Source organism: Conger conger, chromosome 16, assembly GCF_963514075.1.
Source record: "Conger conger chromosome 16, fConCon1.1, whole genome shotgun sequence".
In the NCBI taxonomy this organism is placed as follows: Eukaryota; Metazoa; Chordata; class Actinopteri; order Anguilliformes; family Congridae; genus Conger; species Conger conger.
In genome coordinates, this window is record NC_083775.1 from 16,285,916 (window position 1) to 16,306,305 (window position 20,390).

The 20,390-nt window shown below is 44.1% G+C and overlaps 1 long non-coding RNA gene across 2 annotated transcripts in view; it reads left to right on the forward strand.

Annotated features, from left to right (window-relative positions):
* Window positions 1-20,390, forward strand: part of LOC133114851 (uncharacterized) — a 93,203-nt gene that overhangs the window by 65,423 nt on the left and 7,390 nt on the right. Inside the window, exons 4-5 of one of the 2 annotated variants that reach the window (XR_009705583.1) lie at window positions 11,174-11,225; window positions 15,991-16,490. This is a non-coding gene — a long non-coding RNA (uncharacterized LOC133114851). Of the gene's footprint in view, window positions 1-11,173; window positions 11,226-15,990; window positions 16,491-20,390 lie in introns of those variants that run through there. The other variant, XR_009705584.1, reaches the window with a different exon arrangement.

Consider the following 20,390-nt stretch of genomic DNA (forward strand, 5'->3'; position numbering starts at 1 on the left):
TGTCGGTCTGACAGTGGCCCTGTCAGTGGAAGTGTTAACCATGCTAATTACACGCCGACTTTACTCGAATGTGAAAATCGCCACTGGGAGCAAAGCGTACAAATCATTCAGAGCCGTCACGCCATCTGATGTGATCCAATTTGAATGCCATTAGCTCTGCTTAAACGATTACTTATGACCGTTAATAGATTTCTGCAATATGGGTGGGTGTTCCGTGACTTAAGATCGGGCTTAAAGCGATCGGCTCTAATTGACCTGATATTATTTTACATATGAAGCAAACGATCTGTCTGCTGATTGTGAAATGATGTCGTGCAGAACAGGCTGTGTTGTGGGCACTATGAGCTATGTCAGTCTTCACAGGCAGATGAAGCACTGTGGAGTGCTTTGACTGTCTGGCGAGGCTGCAGTAGACAAAATATTGCGGGGCACGGATCAGCGAGTCATGGTCCTCGAGGGCCGAGACCTGCTAGACGTCCACCCTCCCTGGGAGTCAGGTGTGAAGACTTCACTCCTGAAGTCTGGCCAATCAGAAGCACTACTTACCTGGGAGAAAAGAAAACCAGGGCCAGAGTTGATGATCACTGTTTTAGGGTATAGAATACAGCTACAGTAGGTTACACTGTAGTTACAGTATACAACATTAATTTGTGTATTTTTTGGAAATCTGCCACACAAAGATTTGGAAATTGGGAGAAAATAATGCTTGTTTGATGGTATCAATAAATCAGTCTCTTTGTTGGGCAGGCGTCTTGTTGAGCACATAGAACTTCGCAGGATGCAGCCCAGGGCTATTTTAGCTCACATCTCTACTGCCTTTTATGGTACGTTACATTTCCTGAAGATGGATGGATGTGTCCAGCCATATCCTGAATTACTGTCTCAATGCAGCAGTTTAATTAATATCTTAATATCTAATATCTATGAGATAGAAAAGGCCAGAGCCAAACCTAGTTATTCGGTTGTGGCTGCTGGGGCATTAGCAATATCCTGGGCTGTCACTGGTGTACGTTAGCATGTGTGTGAGATTGATAAATATGTGTAATAAAGCGCTGTCCGTTGCAACACCTTCATTGATTATACAGAGAAGGGTCAGAGTCATAAAACAAATGATACACTGTGTGTGTGTGTGTGTGTGTGTGTGTGTGTGTGCGAGCGTGCGCATGTGCGCGTGTGTATACATGGACAAATGTGTGATGACAATGACTTCAGCCCGTTCATAGCAGACCATAGGAAGAGAGAGGGGAGAGGGAGCGTGACAGTTCTTGTGATGCATAGCCGGTTAAATGAATTACATATATTTTCATTGCAGACACTGTTACCCAGAGCGAACTGCAGTGTGGAAGAAGTGCCTTTACCTGATTTATACGACCACTGGCACCAGGCCTGGCTAACAGCCATGCAGCTCCCATCCACATTTTCCCTCTTTTATGAGCCTACAGTGTAGCTCATTACCGTGTCATTCATTTTGTATAGGCTTGTCTGTCGTCTTTGCTCCCTATATGTTTCTGCTGTGTTTGCGTTCAATGTCCTGGTACGCCAAACACTCTACCGTCTAATAAGAACCAAAGCTGTTTGAAGTGGTGTGGGGTTTCTGTTTTGTGCAGAAGTGCGGCTTCAAATGATATAGTTGTGAGAATACATTATCTCCGCAGAATGCGCTCTCAACCCCTGAGCCAAAGTGTCCACTCCACTCAAAGGCAGGTTTAAAAAATATTTTTTATATCTGTACAAAATGGTGTTAAAGGCACAGATTGTACCCGGTCGTCTCAGGAATACTACTATCCACATACCGGGGTGGTCCCTTTTTTTGTTGTGCCATTGAATTATGGAAGATCTGTCAATTTGAAAAATGTAATGTGTCATTTAAACGTTTAGTCAAATAGGCATAGCCATAGCTCACATAGAATCACGGCGTTCCTAACACCAAGTTCGCTCACGACACAGTGCAACTTTCATGACGAATAAATGAGAAATTACTTCCAGATTAGCCTTGGTTCCAATTCCTTCCCTTTTCATAAAAACTTGGTTGGAGACACATATGCAGTCAATCTCCGCATACAGTGACAGGGTAATGGTGCTCCCCTGTGACAGTGTGGTGGGGAAGCTGTTGCTAACAAGACCAGGCAGGCTTACACGGCTCTGCCAAAAGTGTTCCTTTTGTTCACGCATGTGTACACATCATTTTTTTTAAAAGGTATCAGGTTTTAATTAATGTTAAGTTTAACCAGATAATGATTTAATAGTGATTTGAGTGCAAAACTGTAGTAGTAATCATTCTTCTACTCCATTGAATGGATGTAAATTTCTAGTGAAAGTGGCCACTTCCCCATGTTTTGTTTGGAACAGCGTGAGCCTGCATTAGCTGAGCAGATTGCTAGTTCGCGTGCAGATAAGGAGAAGTAGGACATTCTAATAGGCGGTACTATTTTTTTTAAGGTGGCTAGGGGTAACGTTCGGTCAGAGAGAGAATGCGGAGAGATGGTCTGGGGGAGTGAGAACTTCATCCAGTTTTCTGTTTGTTCATTTTTCGGTGTAACACAAATGATTTGTTGAAGCAGAGTGAGAGAGAGAGAGAAATGGGGAAGTCGGGGAGCTGGGGTGGGGGTGTGGGCCCATTGCTCTGCTGCCCTTAATCAGTTCTGCCCGCTCTCCACCCAGCATCCTCCGCTGTGTGTTATAAGACGGTTAAATCCAAAGGCCTCCTGCCCTGCTGGAGAGCAGGCATACTCTGAGCTAATGCGCTCCTGAGTCTGCAATCCACCATTTCACCGAAGGCATCGGGCCGACCGCATCCAATCTCCTGCAATGACATAGTCGTTTCCAGAGTCCTGCTGTTTGCTTCATCAGCATATCTCCCCCACTACACCGGGTGAGCGATAGCGTTCCGATTCCCTCTTATCACTGCACAGCTCTGCATCGGCAAGGCAATGGAACAGAGCAGACTCTCCCTAAACACCTTCCTGTGCAATCTGTCTGCATCCTGTCCAAATGGCTGGGACTAACATTTTCTCCAGGCTTATTACTTATTCATTGATTGTTTATTGCATGTTTATAACCTATTCACTATTGTTTATTAATGACATGGGTGTTTTGTGTAGTGCTATCCACAAAGCCTTTTAAAATATGATGGTATGAATTAATTGTCAAATTCACCTTTTAATACTATTATTTTTGTAAACATGGTAAAAATATGGACAAGTGATTTTCCTCTGGTGTGGACAAAAATTAAATGCTTCTTCTCCAGAATCAAAACATGAAAACTGCTTCTGGTGGTTAGATTTTAAGCAAAGCCAGACAACCGTTTTGGAAATTCAGCATTTTCCTTTATTTTGTCCTGCATGTAAACACAAGGATTCATTTTTTTCCCCTTCACAAATACAGTTTGGGCAGTTAACTTAACATGGACGCTGGCCATCTTTGCCTTGGGGGGAAAAAAATGAAATGATTGGAAAAGTGCAAACCATCTTCGTCTCCACTTTCCTCTCTCTTCATTGTTGTCTCTTTCTCACTCTCTCTGTGCTGCCTTTCTGTTCCTTGATTCTCTCTCTTTCTCTGTCCTTGGTGTTAGCGTTGTGCTTGCTGTAGTGGTGCAAGAAGTGGGATGAGTTTGACCCCTGTAACTGCCTCTTGAAGTTTGGTCTGGCATGAATCTCAGAAGCATTTCACTTGTGTGCAGGGCTGTGTGGAGAACACAGTCCTGTCGAACACATCCATGTATGGGGCAATTATGAGCAAGCAAGATTACAACGCCTTCCTCAAATGGTGGTGGCTGTTCCCACACTCATTGGAAGCACGTGAAAGTCTGGCATGTGTAACATCCTGGCTAGATTATTATTATTTTAGATGCAGCTCACTACAGAGGGGCGGTATTTTGGTTTATCAGAAAAAGCATTCGACGTTCCTCAAAATGTGCACAAGCCTTTATCGCCTGCTTCCACAGCCACAGGATCAAAGCCCTCCGCCCTTTCGCAGTGAAGGCATTTCTTATTCGAAGGGAATTGTAGACCGCTTCAAAATATTTACTGCCAAATTGGTTTTTGATTCATTTCAAGTTGGTGGGGATTGAGCTGATGGTTCTGATAAAAAAGCCATCGCACTTGACTGTGTTTACATCGGTAGTTCAACAGCCTAGTATGGTTTATTCTCAGCCACTGGCAAATAGAAATTAAGTTGGGTTTTCAGACTAAACCTTGTCAAAGTAAGTATACTTTAGGGGGACACTCACAGAACAAATTGTAGCTTTTGCTTTCACTGGTTTAGACTTATCTGGGCCTATTTTCTGAGCCAGAGGCAATGGCGCACATTGTGATGTTTTAAATCCGTATAATGGCATCCTGGTATTGGTATGGGCTCCGTCTGTGCCCAGACTCCCATTGGAGCCAGTGCGGAAGGAGAAGTGTATCACTGGAGATAACCCGTATAGGGAAATGTGTGTGCCTCGGATCTGGATGGAGACTGGCGACATCCCTAATGCAGACTTGGCTCGGCCTCCCCAGTTCTGGCCCAGGTCCACATCACCTTCAGCCCAGACTGGAGAGGCTGGAAAAGAACCCTCAGATCCAGTAAAAGCATGCTCGATTCTCTCTTCCTGACCGAGTATGGCACTGATGTGCAAACCGTCTGTAACTGCTCAACAGAACCACAATGACTTGCCATCACTTGCTCAACAGAGGCGCTCAGTCCTACCGAGTGTGCCAGTCACAATTTGTCTCTATTTCTTTATGAAACTGAAGTTATTTACTGAAGCTTATTTAAAGCTGGCTTCGGCAAGAAATTCACAATGACAGTTCTATATGACGTGTGAAAATCAGTGAACTGGTATACATTGATATGCAATGAGCAATACACAGTTTTTGACGGGTGTTTTCATTCGGCAAGATAATGGTTTCGTTCGCCACGCTCTCGGATCAGTGTCACTTGTATTTGATTGTGAGTAAAAGTTGAGGGACCATCGCTTGAATCTCATCCTCATATTCCAGACTGCCTTGCTCTCAGGCTAAAGCCTTGCCCTGTCAGTACAGAGGTCAAAGGTCAGTCTGGTGTATGTGGCTCGGGGCTGCTTTGGCCTATCAGTGGTGTTTTCTGTGCTGGGGCCGTGGAGAGGATGAGATGGCAGCACAGATGGTGTTGATTCGCTCCCATTGTCACCACTTTGGCTCCATCCTCAGCTTGTTTTTCATTCGCTTCCGGTAATTGATTCCTTTCATTAGCATTTTCGTTTTACTGCACCAAGCAAAATGAAATGTGCTAAATGTTTAGTTCATGGTCTTCCATCACACAAACTACCAGCGGGCTGAAATAACCAGGTCCAAAAGGAATTCCTTTGGGTCAGGAATTTGCAGCTCTGTTAGGTAATTCTTTTTCCTGTTCATTCTGCCAGTTGTACTGTGGTCAGCTTTTCTTCACAATGAATTGCTTAAAAAGAAGCAATGTTCTCGCAGTTCCCACAGCAGGTGTGGAACCCCCCACTCCCTCCCCGGGAGAACTATAGTGTTGAGACAGTGGTCAGTGTATTAGTATGGGCCTTCAGTTTTATTGCAGTTTGAGTGCTACTTAAACGCGATGAATTTCAGATCCTGGGCAGTCTTAATTTGTTCTGTTGGCTTGGGTTTTTCATTTCCTCTTTCCTTTTGATAGTCTTGTGTCAACTCTGTGCCATGTGCCCTCTGTTACTTAAGTGGATTGACTAATGGTCCTGAAAAATGCTTAGCTCAACGCTTTCTTTCCGAGCGGTCCATTGCTCCTGTCATTAACGTGCCCCTGCGCTTTCTTCTGTGTCTTCTTTTCATCTGACTGTTTGACCCCCCCCCCCACCACACACACACGCACACACACACACGCACACACACACACACACACACACACACACACACACACACACACATGCACACACACACGCACACACACGCACTCACTCACACCAACCCCATTCCACCCCCAAGCCTCCATCTGTTGGCTGAGCCCTCAATGTGTTCCCATCGTGCAGTTCGCCCTCTTCCTCCCTTGTTCATTGCCCTCCTGGGATCACTCCCCACTGAGCATGGGAATCTCTGACCAGAAGCATGTGACTCACGTCTCCACCCGCCCGTTCACACACTGGCCAATAAACTCCGGCTGTGGACAGTGACCAGTGTGCAAACTCTGCTGTTATTCTTTTCCATAAGCTTATATCCGTAGCTGAAATTATATTACTGACTATAACACCTTCAGCCACCCTGGCAAAGAAACGGAAGTAAAAAAAGTATTTATTGGTTGCTGTAAAACTAGATCATGTTTTAGCTTTAAGGCTTCATTTTTGAAAAGGATCAAAACAGTTGTTCGCAGTGGTGTTTTTTGTTACGGAATAATGTTATTGAAAGTTCAGAGGAATAAGTTGTGTCCTTTTAGATGAGGGATGTTCGCTTCAGGCCTTTGAGAGCACCAGAGACCCGCACACATCATTGTCACCGGTGGACCAAATTTAGGCTTGCTGATTGGCCATCCAAAGAGCCAATAGGAGTGCTTCAACACTGCAACAAATCATCCATGCCTGCCCTCAGAGCTCAGAGTTGCTTGGAAAACTGTGTGTGCCGAATTGTTGGAGTTTTATAATGCAGCCATTCTTGGCCAAATGTAATCATTTTTATCTGTGTGGTTGTTGACAGTGGGTCAGTTCGACCCTGACATAGGTCAACCAGATTTGGTTTGATATTTACAAACATCTAGTTGGCAAACTGGATTGGCCTCCAACATTGGTTACTGGCTATTGGGGAAATATAATACGACATCACTGCTGGGGCACAGGTGGCAGTTAGGTGATTACAGCACTATTGACGTGCCTGAGTTGGCTTTTTGTGGTCCCACCCTATCTACCTACAGTACATCCAACTGTGGGCCCCCTGGTTCACATTTACCAGGTTTTGTTCCATTTTCTTTCAAGTAGCAGTCTAATTTGGCTCTGGAAGCAGAGGGGAAGAGGCAGCGCAGTCATCTAACGGTTCAACACCGAGGCAAATATCTTCTACCCTTCAGGGCTTTAATCCCCGTCTGTTCTGGAGACGTATCTGTGTTAACTGTGATTACAATCTTATTTCTTCCCTTAGCGAGACAATTTTATTGGCTGAGGGCTTCAGTGAAGGGCACGGACACACACACCAGCCATGAAAACTTGCACACTTGCCCAGGCTCCGAAATAAGAGCAATATTTCATTGAACCATGGCATTTAACGTTTCGACCCAAAGGCCTTCATCCGAACAACTTGCTCCATTCATACACATCCATTAAAACACTGTTAGACTCCCTGTGTGTGATATGTGCAACTCCCACTTAGCTCTTAGGAAGGGTATGACTTGTTGTTCAGCATGTGCGGTTTTCCGTGTTGGATTGTCTGTGACGTCGACTCTTCTCGTGCGTATGTCTGTTTTCCTCACAAAGAACAGCCTTTCCAGCTAAAAAAAGGTAAAGTGTTGCCAGGACGTCGCATCACAAAGAACATTGCAGGAACAGCCTTGGATCATTATTTGTTGCTCCCGGTAAAAAAACAAAAACATTTGAACTGAAAACCAATAATTGAATTAAAATTAATGTAAATGTTCTTGGGACATTTCATCAAAGTTCAACCAATCTGGCATTTTAATACTTGTCCTTGGAGTATTACATTTAAAAAACACAATTAACACACTGCCTCTGTGAGGTTTTCAAAGACTGTGACATTTTAATAACTAGTTTGGAAAAAGAAATGCATTAGGGGAAGATTCTCATCAAAATGCAATGTCAAAACCAAACGGGAACCTCAACAGAATGTCCCACAACATTGCTAAAATGTTTATTTGCTAACCTGCAGGCTGGGTTGATCGGACCAGAATACCCTTGAGATATTTTTCCTCTCTCTTTTTCTTTTTTTTCTTCCCTTGAAAAGCACTCGTTTTCAGTATCTATTAGCAACATCAAAGGTGAGACGCTTCAAAGCAAAAAAAAAAAAAAAAGGTATTTGTATGAACTCTCAAGATGGCCACTGCAGTCTCTGAGCCTGCCCTCCTCTGAGACGGTGAAGGTGCGTGGGCGAGCGGGCTCCAGGCCGTGGTGTGATCAGAGTGCGGCCCTCTCCGGCCTGTTTGTCGTCTGCCACTTGAGCGAAGATTAGGCCTGGAGTTTCTCTCACCTGTCTCTGTCTCTGTCTCTGCCTTTTCCACAGGCAGGGCCCTCCTGGTAATCCTTTCATGATGTACTGTAGCGTCGCTGGGAGGCGAAGTGTTTTCTTCTTCGAGTGCAGGTGCTCCGTAAACGCCAGTCCTTGTTCCTCGGCCTCGGTGTCACTCCTGTCCGTTTACCTCCATCCCTCTCTCCTTCCCTCCAAATTAACTGGAACTAAGGGTAGTATACTATGTGGGTATTCTCAGGGCTAGAGGAAAGGCCTGCCCAGCCAATCTGGACAGCCAATTTTCAATTTAAGTAACCGCCCCTGTCTCTCATGTGCCAATTAAGTGGAACCTTCAGTCAGCCCCCACAATACACTGCCCAAAAAAATTAAGGGAACACTTAATGGACACATCAGATCTTGATGAACGATTTATTGAAGTCGAAATCTTTACTGATGTACATTGTATAATTTGTCGAGAACGAAATGACATACCAACGGTCAAAGGAAACCAAAATCATCAACCCATTGAAGGCTGGATTCAAAATCACACTGAAAATGTAAGTAAAATTTTTTAATCACAGGCCGATCCAACTTGTGTGAATTTTATCACGGCAGCTCATAATGTGACTCAGTAGCGTACACGGCCCCCGCGTGCCTGTACACACTCCCGACAATGTCTGGGCATGCTCCTGATGAGTCTGCGGATGATGTCCTGTGGGGTCTCCTCCCAGACCTGGGTCAGGGCATCAGTGAGCTCCTGGACAGTCTGTGGCGGTACTTGGCGGCGTCGGATGCATAAGGTACTCAGTTGGATTTAGGTCAAGGGAACGTGAGGGCCAGTCAATGGCATCAATGCCTTCCTCATCCATGAGGCCGGGCATTGTCCTACACCAGGAGAAACCCAGGGCCCACAGCACCAGCGTAAGGTCTGACAATCGGATTTCATCCCGGTACCTAACAGCATTCAGGGTCCCGCTGGCTATGACATGGAGGTCTGTGTGACCCTCCAGACCATCACTGACCCACCACCAAACCAGTCATGCTGTATGTTTGACAGTTTGGTCAGAAACATGCACACCAGTAGCCTGCTGGAGGTCATTTTGTAGGGCTCTGGCAGCGCTCCTCCTGTTCCTTCTCGCACAACGGAGCAGATACCAGTCCTGCTGCTGGGTTGCTGCCCTTCTACGGCCCTGTCCAGCTCTCCTTGTGTAACGGCCAGTCTCCTGGTATCTCCTCCATGCTCTTGAGACTATGCTGGGAGGGACAGCAAACCTTCTTGCAACCGCATGTATGGATGTGTCATCCTGGAGCTGCAGGACTACCTGTGCAACCTGATTGGGCTGCAGGTATTGCCTCATGCTACCAGTAGTGACAAGGACACTAGCAGAACACAAAACTAGAGAAGGATAAGGAGAGAGCAATTGTCTGTGCCCACCACATGCAAAGCCATTACCTTTTTTGGAGTTGTCTTGCTTTTGCATCTCCATTGCACCTGTTGTCACTTTCATTTGCACCAAAGCAGGTGAAATTGATTCACCATCACTTGTGCTTCCTAAATGGGCAGATTGCTATCCCTGAAGTTTAACTGACTTGGTGTTACGCTGTGAAGATTAAGTGTTCCCTTAATTTTTTTGAGCGGTGTATTATACCTGCAGCCTAAAACAAATATACTGCCCTCTCCTCAAATCTGATCATATCTCCAAATCTAATCATATCTCCATATCTCTCAAGGTGTGTGTGCGGTGTCTAACAGACTCTCTTTCTCTTTGTCTGTCTTACTCTCTCTCCCCCCCCCCCCCCCCATTCTCCTGTGGGAAAGGTTAACTGAACAGAAGCCTGGTCAGGCTCACTCATAATTAGCCTGTTAGCCTGTTAGCCTGCCCTGAGGCTGTCTGTTTGAAAGGTTGTGTTTTGGTGAAGCTGGAGCTGGCAGCTGATGGAAGGTGTTAGAGGGATCGATCAATCTGTTCTTCCCTCTTTAGCCTCATAAAAACAAGTTATGGGTTTGGGTCTTGGGGTCCGTCCATCCTCAAAGACCACGGTCATCTGCTTCCAAAATGGATTTCAGTAGCTATCAGAGGCTTTGGGTCATGGGGCATGTCTAATCATTTTTACGGCAACATTACTAGCAAAAACATCTGTGAGATTTTGAGAGCGCTAAATCGTCCGTTGTTGCTTACATCAGGCGACCAAGCAGCAAGAGGTTACAAGACGGCCACCATAGCGCAACCTGTAAGAATGGTCCCTGGTGTTACTATGCTTGGAGCAAGGTTCCTATGTTTGGGTTTGGGTCACAGGGTTTTTTGGGGAGCATGTTGTAATGAGGGAGTTGGGACACACAATGCTTAACAATCACTTTTTCACTTATTTATTTTTTATATTTTTATTTTTATTTTATTTATTTTACTTCAAGTCATTTTCTCAGGATTCATTGTCATTTTGAACATTTAAGTACCAGTTGACTTTTTGTAGTTTTATTTGCTTTCAGCTCAGCGAATAGCAGAATCACAGCATAAATCAAAACAAAAAAAAAGTATATTTTTGTTCTCGATAGGTCCCCAAAGAACGGCAGCAAAGAGCAGCTCGTTAAAGTCTCCCACGCTTCTGAAGACAAGAAAGCAAGCCAGCTGACACTGGTGTGTTCTCCGAAGATGAGACGCAGACATTTTTGAACCAGCTCGGTGGACTGGGAGGGGGGGACTCATTATTTAGGACGTGTGAGTCAGCTGGGATACAGTGTGTCCTCTTTTTCTTCTGTGTTTACAGACAGTTGGAATGAGATTTCAGTAGAAACTAGGCTTCTTGGGGCTGAAGTAATATAGTTCCTCCAGGCTCCCATTAGGCAACGCACATCTCAAAGGTCATAAAAATCCACTGCTCTCCAGGGCATCTATGGTTATTTATAATCAATACCCACCCTGTTACACCAATGGCACTCACACTCGCTCTCCCTCAGTCATCTATGTTTAATAGCCGCTCTCTTTCCCTTTCAGCCATTTCAAAGAGGGGGAAAAAAAACAATATCCCATAATTCTGTTTTCCTCCTTCAGCAGGGGAAGATGGGCGATGGATGAAATATCATTCCTAATGGATGCGCTTGTGGTGAGTATTTTCTCCATTTTACGGGATTGTGTATATTATGGTGAACTCTAGCATGCACTGCCAGCAGGATGAAACGCTTGGCAGACATCTTCTCCATTGCATTAGCTGTGACTGGTCTGAGTAGGCTTATCTCCCGGCGAGCGGTTCTGTGAAGTATTTTCTACAGAACGATGCAGAGTTGGGCTCACGCTGGGGGTGTCTGTGAAGAGCAGGCCCCTTCCTGCTGGGTCCAGGGGCTGACCCGCAAAACCTTCCTCAGCCTGACCCAGCAGGTCCAGACTGACCCAGAAACCATCCAGGGGCTGACCCAGCAGGTCTGGGCTGACCCAGAAACCTTCCTCGGCTTGACCCAGCAGGTGTAGGCTGACCCAGAAACCTTCTACGGGTAGCTGAAACCAACTGACCCACAGGCTTTATTGAGCTAAGTTTGCATTCCAGGTCAGCTGTAGTGCCCACACCTGTGACTGTTGCCAAACAGTGCATTATGACTCTTCCCACAGCACAGAGTAACTTCATTCTCTTGGTATCTTGGCAGTATGATATCTTGGCAGTGTTTATAATTACAACTTTTATAGATTATTAACCAACTGTTGCATTATGATTGTAAATTCTTACTTGTAGATATTCACTATTGTACTGTATTAAACAGTTTTTTTAATCTTTCATTTTTCTTACTGTTGCAGTAATGAGACTACTTTAATTCTTTGCATCATTTCTTTTCATGTGGCGCGAAAGTTTCTTAGTTTCCCATTTTCTACGTGCAAAGTGCATGGACAAAGGGCGTTTTTACACGTGCGGTAAGGACAACTGACACAGATCACAGTTCTCTTTCAGTCTCTTCTTTTGTTCAATTAATTGCTTTGATCGTTTAAACAGGCCTCAGGCTCCCTGGCTTCTGTATGAGACCTGAATAGATTCTCACTACGGAAATCTCACATTTTCCCTGAAGACAACCGTGGAGTAATTGAGGCAGAAGACTTCATTAGATTCTCATGTATGGTAATGTAGCGTAACCTTTAGCAGAATTGCGGCTTCACCTCCGATTAGACACCGCTCCTTTGTAGAGCGGAGTGAAAAGAATAAAAGGCAAAATGGCTGACCGCTCGACAGGCGCCCCTCCCGTCAAAGTCTCGACCCCCCAGGCTGTTTATGTTCCTGTCGCCTGTGTCTGTCAGCTGAGCGATTTCCTGTCAATCCGTAAAGCCAAATGTCAGTCACGAGGGGCGGCAGGGAAGGGGGGGAGGCCATTAAAAATGAAGCGCCGTTCATTAGCGCCCTGTAAATGCCATGGGCTCTGGCCCATGATGCCCTCTGCCTGCAGTTGGGCTGTCCCCTCCTTCAGTGCTTCCTCCACCCCCTACACTGACATTGTCTGTTGCAACGCGGCTAATTTCCTGGGACACAAAGTTTCAAACAAACTCAATTACCCTTTGGTTTTATATGGGCAACCGCTTCAGTGTCAACAGGCAATGACACGTTGGATCCAACTGGCCCTCAGAGAGAGAGAGAGAGAGAGTGTGTGTGTGTGTGTGTGTGTGTGTGTGTGTGTGTACCTCTAACAGACTCATGAGGTGTAAATCCTGTTTCCTCTCTCTCTCTCTCTCCCTCTCTCTCTCTCTCTCTCTCTCTCTCTCTCTCTGTTATTAGGTATTGGGTCACAATGTTCTGTGCCCAAAATTAAATGAATGCTGATCCAATTAATTGTTGATTTCATCCAAATCCCTGTTAAAGGTAATCTTGCCAGCAAGAACTCATCAGGGAAGTTGGCATTATTTCAATTAAACTTCTTTTTTTTTTTTTTTTGCAGTCAATGCTAAGCAAATTTAATTTTCAGTCGATTGACTTAAAAATAAAAGGCTGAAATAACTGCACTGTAATAAAAAGAGGATGTTGTTTATGAAAGAGACTGCCCTCAGGACACTGCGGTGTTAGATGCAGGCGGTTGTGATCAAGTGGATCTTAAATGCACTGGTCGAGCTCTGCTGCACGAGAGGGCCCCCAGCAGATTTGCAGAGGGCCTGGGCCTTGGGGGCTGATGGGTAATGAGGTGTCATTATCAGATTGTAAGGCGGATGGCTGTCTTGGCCCCAGGTGTGACAGCCAATGATTGGACCCTGGGGATGATAAACCGCATTGGCTTAAGTGCACCTAGGGCTGGACACCTGTCAATCACCCCTGGTCAGGGGCAGTAGGAAATGAATAAGTGGACTGTATGGACTTACTGGTCACTGTCATGGACACCGTCCTCCTTATTGGTCTCTGTCATGGACACCATTCTCCTTATTGGTCTCTGTCATGGACACCATTCTCCTTATTGGTCACTGTCATGGACACCATTCTCCTTATTGGTCACTGTCATGGACACCGTTCTCCTTATTGGTCACTGTCATGGAACCCCTGAGGTGATTTGACAATCTGCCCAGATACCCTCTCTGCTGTTAAACCAGAGGCACTTGTAACCGACCATTTTGTTCATTTCCAATGGAAACTCTGGCAAACTTTCCCATCAGGGGGTGAGCCTGGAGAGATTGTGATGTTTTTGTGGCTGTGTCCACTCTGACTGGATCTATAACATCTCCTCAGAGTACTACTTTTCAGGTCATGCAGGAGCGTGGCTGTGTTCAAACCTTGAGCCTCTTGGTGGAGCAATCCATGGGAGTGTCCCAATATTCCTCCTTTTTTCATATCTCCTCATATCTGGAAGTATGGGGGGAGTGGATGTGTGGAGGAAAGGAGGGTGCACTTTTCAATTCCTGGGAAGTAACCCCCTGTGTTTCAGCTTCCCCAGAACTGGGGCATCGCAGAAGAACAAGATCTGTGTTAACAGGATTGTGATTTTTATCCTGTCCTGTATCCAAAACAAGTCCCTTTTTCAAAACAGTGCACTTGGTTTTCAGTTGCTTATTTCGAGATTATGTAATCCATTAGTGAAATTAGGTTTGTAAATGAGTGTCCTAATTTAAACTTTTTCAGACCCCTCACCAAACACTTTTCAACCCCCCAGCCACACTTACACTCACTTTAAGACCTGCAAATTCTGTTGTGCTGTTAAAGTTATTAAATCGCTGAACCTAATTTATGAGGGTAATCCATTTTGTGAAGCATTATAGATTTTTCCTGCCCGCAGTCATTATGTGAAGGTTATCTTTTCCCCATCCCGTGTATATATATTTGATGATGGTCAGTTGTTCATCATGTGTGATAAGTTCTTATGCCAGCCGCTTTCTGTTCATCATTTATTCATACCTCAGCCAAATGAATGAGAAGTATATATCCATCTTCCCTCTCCAATTACACTTTTTATAACTGGCCTGTATTCAAGTCAATATTTGTCCTCAACTTTAACTTTGTCCTTAACTTTAACTTACAAAGTAAATTCAAACATTGTGTATACTATATATACACAGTATACATACACAGTGAGCTCTGTAATATTTGGAACAAACTGGAACAACCTCAGGGGTTTGTTGGCTTTCTCTTTCCTTACATTTACTCCTTTGTTGCTTGAGCAGTGTGTTGGGATCCTTGTGTTGCTGTATTATAAAGTGCTAGCCAATGTGTTAGAGGCATCTGGTTGAACATGGGCAGATTTGAGGCTTCTGTACACTTCAGAACTCATTTTGCTGATGCCATCGTCAATTGCATCACCAATGAAGATGTGAGCTAGTACATGTGGCAGCCATACATGCCCAAACCATAACATCCCCATCACCATGTTTCACAGATGAGGTTGTATGCTTTGATTCTTGTGCAGTTTTAGCCTCCACACTCTCTTGCAATCACCCTAATACAAGTCAATCTCGGTCTTATATGCCCACAAGACCTTTTAGGTACTTCTTGGCTTAACTGTGGCCACCCCATCCTGTGTTTATGGCTAATTAGTGGATGGTATCTTGCAGTGTAGCCTCTTTAGATCTGTTTGTGACAGTAATCACATTAACTTCTCCATTCCTGATGAGTGTTTCTGATCTGTTGGGCTGGTGTTTTGGAGTTTTTCTTCATTATGTTGAGAATTCTTTGGTTCTCAACTGTAGTGGTTTTCCTTGGGCTACCAGACCCGTTGTGATTCCTCAACTCACTACTGCCCCCTTTCTTCATAATGATGCTCCAAACATGTGATATTGGGAAGCATATTGATTTTTTTCATTTCTCACACTCGTAATGGCTTTCTTGATTGAATTGACACAACTCTGGTCCCCATGTTAACAAATGCCAAAGACAAGCAAAAGCTTAGAATCAAGACTAGATAGAACTCCCTTATACCTTCACCAAAGAAACAATTCAACATGCCTAGCTAATCAGAGAACTTTGAAGCCATTTGACCCAAACCTTATGGTGCCCTGAAAAGCCTGGGGAGACTATGCATATACAATTCTGCAATTTCTACAAGCTGAAACCAAAACTTATAAAAGTACCTGAAATAAACCCTGAGAATCTGCACCTTCACCACATGTAAAATGATTGCTTGCATACATAAAATTGTGGAATACAGTGCCAAATAAAGAAAAATATGTATTTGTTCCAAAGGGTATGGAGCTCTCTGTATATACACACACACACACGTATATTCTCCCTTTTATAACATAGTATACCACCTTACTGATCTTGTTTTTCACTGTCCTTTTCCCCATTGTAGTAAAATTGTGAAGCATGAAATACCCCTGAATTCTGAAAACTGGGAGAAACAGCCCAGCCACTGGGACGGGTAATTAAGGGAATTCTGCTGTGTCATTACCAATTTGTATTCCTTTATTTTTTTCCCCAGCACCCTGTGGAAGTTTGCGTACATCACTTTTCCGCCTGGGACAGGCCTTCGGGTGTTTATGTCTGTGTTTATGATGCCCATGCTGCCTGAAGGACTGTTGTAAGCCCCTACTCTGTCTTCTGTTCTCTCTCCTTTATTCCCTTTATTTATCGCTTCATCTTTTGCGTTCACCGCTGCTGTTCCATGCCAACCAATCATGCTATATGCCACAGCAATTTTATTAATTATTCATTCAATTATTCAACCTCATGAATTATTATGAGGCCATGAGTTATCTTGCGGTTTGTGGTTTGCGTGATGTATTTTGATAGTTGTCTTTCAGTTATTTCTGGATAAACATATCCACAAATGAGTAGGTACTGAATGGAATGAATAGGGTGACTGTTTTTTATTTTTTATGTGGCTTTCAGTGATTATAAAACATGACACATTGACAATACTTTCCCTATTTTTCCATTTCAAGCAGTTTCTCTCCTCTCTTCTTGTGCTCTCACACATAAACTGTTAATCTCTCTCCAATTTTCATATTCAAATAGAGCTTGACATTAAACAAATTGATTAAAAATGGCAAAGCAAATACACAACAATGCAAACAACATATCTCAAACCTCTCTATTACTTTTGGGATACAATACACGTTTATTATGCTAATAAAGGTAATTGTTATGACAAATATTATCTCTCTCTCTCTCTCTCTCTCTCTGTCTCTCTCTCTCTCTCTCTCTCTCTCTCTCCCTTCTCCCCCTCCCTCCCCCCTCTCTCTCACATGTAGTTGCACGTCCACAGACACACACACACTGCAGTAATGAATGTACCAGTGGCTCAACCTCACAGAGAAACCCCATAAATCATGTTGTGTTGCAGAAGTGTGTGACTGAAGGTCTCCTTTATAATGGAAGTCACGGTATTGTGTTTCTTAAACAACATTGACAGGTTATACAGACATTATAACACACTCATCAGTCCTTTTCATGAAGCTTCATTACACATCTCCCTCGGGGAAACCCAGGCACGCCTGGAACTCTCCTGAGCTGGAAATACAGAGACTGAAGATGTCCTCTTACACTGCTTACTCTTTCATAAAACTTTTTTATTTGCAAATCTTGCCAGTTATTTCACCAAGGTGAGCCTCCTGGCTGGTTGTTTGCATTTCTCTTAATTGTGTCTCTTTGGCTTTCCCTGACTTTGCATGCTGTAGTACTAGATCATTTAAAAGCCGTATGGTGGAGCTCATCTTTGCAAAAACAATGTAATCATTGCAGTGCTTCAAGGAGTCGACCTCAGATCACACTAGCGCACGCAATGCGCAGCGAACTCCTTTTTCACGAGCATTTGAACAGAAGCATATGCGCCGAATAACGATCTTTATATCATCAAAGGGAAAAGAATGCCATCACAAGATAAGGCCTGAAGAACAGAGTTAGTTGCTAATTGGTATGGATAATGCAGCCTCGATTCAATTCCATTTTATCTGTTGCATTCTTTAACGAGACTCACACTTTACAGGAAATGAGGGAAATTAGTGAAGATGGGGGAAGCCTAAACTTTGACCCTGAAAGAACAAAAAGTGAGGTAGTACCTCTCCAATGATGAGAACCCGAGAGCAAGCCAGAGAGGGTGCCCATCCTCCCTCTGCCAGCCCTGTGTTTGTAGTTAGGATAAATGTCAACGGGAACATAATGGGGAAACTATTAGAGCATATAATCATGGTGGTTGATTGGAAAGTATAGATCACAGCCCAGGATATTACACAGGATCGTAAAAAGACTGTCCAAGCAAGGGAGGGTACAGGTCAGAAGAGCTGGACAATTATTAAGCTAATGAAGTGTCAAACGCTTATCAAACACTTAGTAAGAGAGCGACAAATATATTGAGAGCAATGGCCAGTTTGAAGGTAAAGATTTCAGTTACTTCTGTGAGTATCCAGCTGTGTAAATGAAAGGGGATTATCATAATCTTCATGGCATTTTACAAAACAGGGGTGCTGAAAACATCCAGAGTATTATGGCTGATTAAATATGCCCCCATGTGTTCGGACCTGATTGCCGTCTGAAGGAGGACACTTTGGTTGAAGCGTGTTGCTACTTTGCACACTGAGTGAAGTAGTCAGCCTGTGGCTCAAGATTGCTTGGATTGTCATCCGTCGACTGGAAGCACTACTGTCTGTCATGCTGTGCACCATATCACAGTAAAGGGGCAGTAATCCGTGTTGTACAGATTGCTCGCCTGCTTTTGCTACGGGTTAAAGAAGGACTTCTGATCCTCTGGTCTCTCTCTGAAGCGGTTCCCATTTCGCCCTGCGCTCAGGGTGACAGCAGGTTGGTCTCGGCTGGCTGGTGATTGATTTTTTTCTCTCCATTATTTAGAGATTTGTGAAATGTATCATCGCGGCTCCATTACTGGCGACGCGGGCGTGGCGAGCAGTTTCCGAAGAGTCTCGCTGAAGTTCTGGCGGCCTGCGCTCCAGACTCTAATCCGATCCGGAGGCATTTACAAGGAATACTTAAAGCTGCCCAGAGAGATGTATTAAAGTCCGCTGGAGTAAATCTCCTTCCTGTGAAATGAGTCTGTCCTTCCTGTGCCTGGAAGCCACAGACAGGTGAAGACGGAAGCCGATGATGTCGGAGGAATATCTGATGGATCTTTTGGGCTTAAGAAGCGATTTTTCGAGCAGCTTTTTTCCCTTTATACTCCAGACATAAACTGTGGCTCGCTCCCAGCAGTCACCAGGGGGCGCTGTGGATGGAAGAGAGGGCAAGGCACGACGACTATTCCTTTTTAAGAGACGTGGGAGCTGTGTGAGAGCCAACTAAAAAGAAGCTGTGCCTTCAATAACTCTCTAATTTGAAATGTTATGACCCTCAGAATTAACTAGTTTTACTTGTGTTGGTGTAGTGTGGCTCAGGTATTGTTTTGTGTCGATTGCACATCCTCCTTAAATTTGGAGGTGCTACATGTGGGTGGATTATGAAAGATCAGAGAAACAGGAAAAAATTGTCTCAATTCTGGATTGGTTTCTATGGGCAAGGAATCGTGAGTGTGGTTCCTGCCAGCAAATGTATTTGCTAATGTTTCGATTCGTTGTTTCTAGTGATATTTCTCCTAAACAGTACTGTCTGAGCTTTTAAGCAACTGGGATTGTAAACCCACTCAGGCCAAAAGGTGCCCCCTTCAAGCAAGGGTGTCTAAAGAGGGTCATTAGCCTTTCTGGATTCCATGCCAGCTTCTGCTCTTAATGACAGAATTAGCCCAATCTTTCAAAGATTCATCTTTTAGTGACATTTCTTAAGTTCATGAGTGACAGCTGAAGACCGTTCCTGTGTCCCCCAACATTTCACATCTTATTGTGCTTTAACCTATGGTTCAACCAACATACCTGTATTCAGCGAATTGGTTAAAGGCGGACACGCATATTTTTTGTGTTTTTCAGCCTTTCATATCATCATGGAGCTTTCGATTTGTGTTCCCTACTGATTCAAATACAACAATTGCAATTTCGGTAGAAGTATGCATATTTTAGGGTCCATGTGATATTTTTCCAAGCTGCTTGTTAAACGGTTTCCCAAGTAAAACGACAAAGTGTATAGTTTTGCATGATTATGGGATGACGTTGCTAAATGTTAACACAGTTTACACAATGAACCCGGAGAGCTGACCGCAGCAGGCAGAGGGTGAGGGGGAATTGGGGCAGGGTTCAAGACTTCTCAATTACATATGTCACTGCTCTTTGTGAACGTTTTGTGGCCATTTTAGATATTCAATCCACAAAGAGAATGCTGATGTTTGTGGGTCTTTAATTTGACCAGTGTAATGAGTGACAGCGAAAACCACAATACACACCGGCCCTGCAGGAAAGGGATTGGCCACTGCTGGCCCAACGGGTGAGGAATATTAGCTCAAGACATCCACAAGGGGGCGCCGTTTTCTCAAATTCTAATATTCCCCAGTGTGCTTTGTAATTTTTAAGATCTTTCTCAGTCTGTCATTGAACAGTTGTTGGACTGAATTGGTGTTAATACCAGTATAACTTCTCTTAACATTCAGAGCTTATGTTGAGGAACAACCTTTTTATTGCCTTCACTTGGCTCTACAGTTGGTTTGGTCGGGTCTTGCGAATTCTAGATACACTGAATTAAAACATTAAATACTGAAACTAACTAGAACTCAAATCAAAAAAGCTTTTTATTTAAGTTTGCAGGAGTGCACAGACCATATGTTTGGATTGACAGGTGGTCCCCAGCATACCGCACTGAACTCAAGGTTAAACTGGAGACTTCACATCTTATATCGACAGAGAAACAACCACGTCATAGTATTTTTTCTTCTGTTTTTTTGGATGTGTGCCGCATGCATCCCTGTCTATCCCAATCCTCACAACCCATCCAAGGACACCTTCCTTT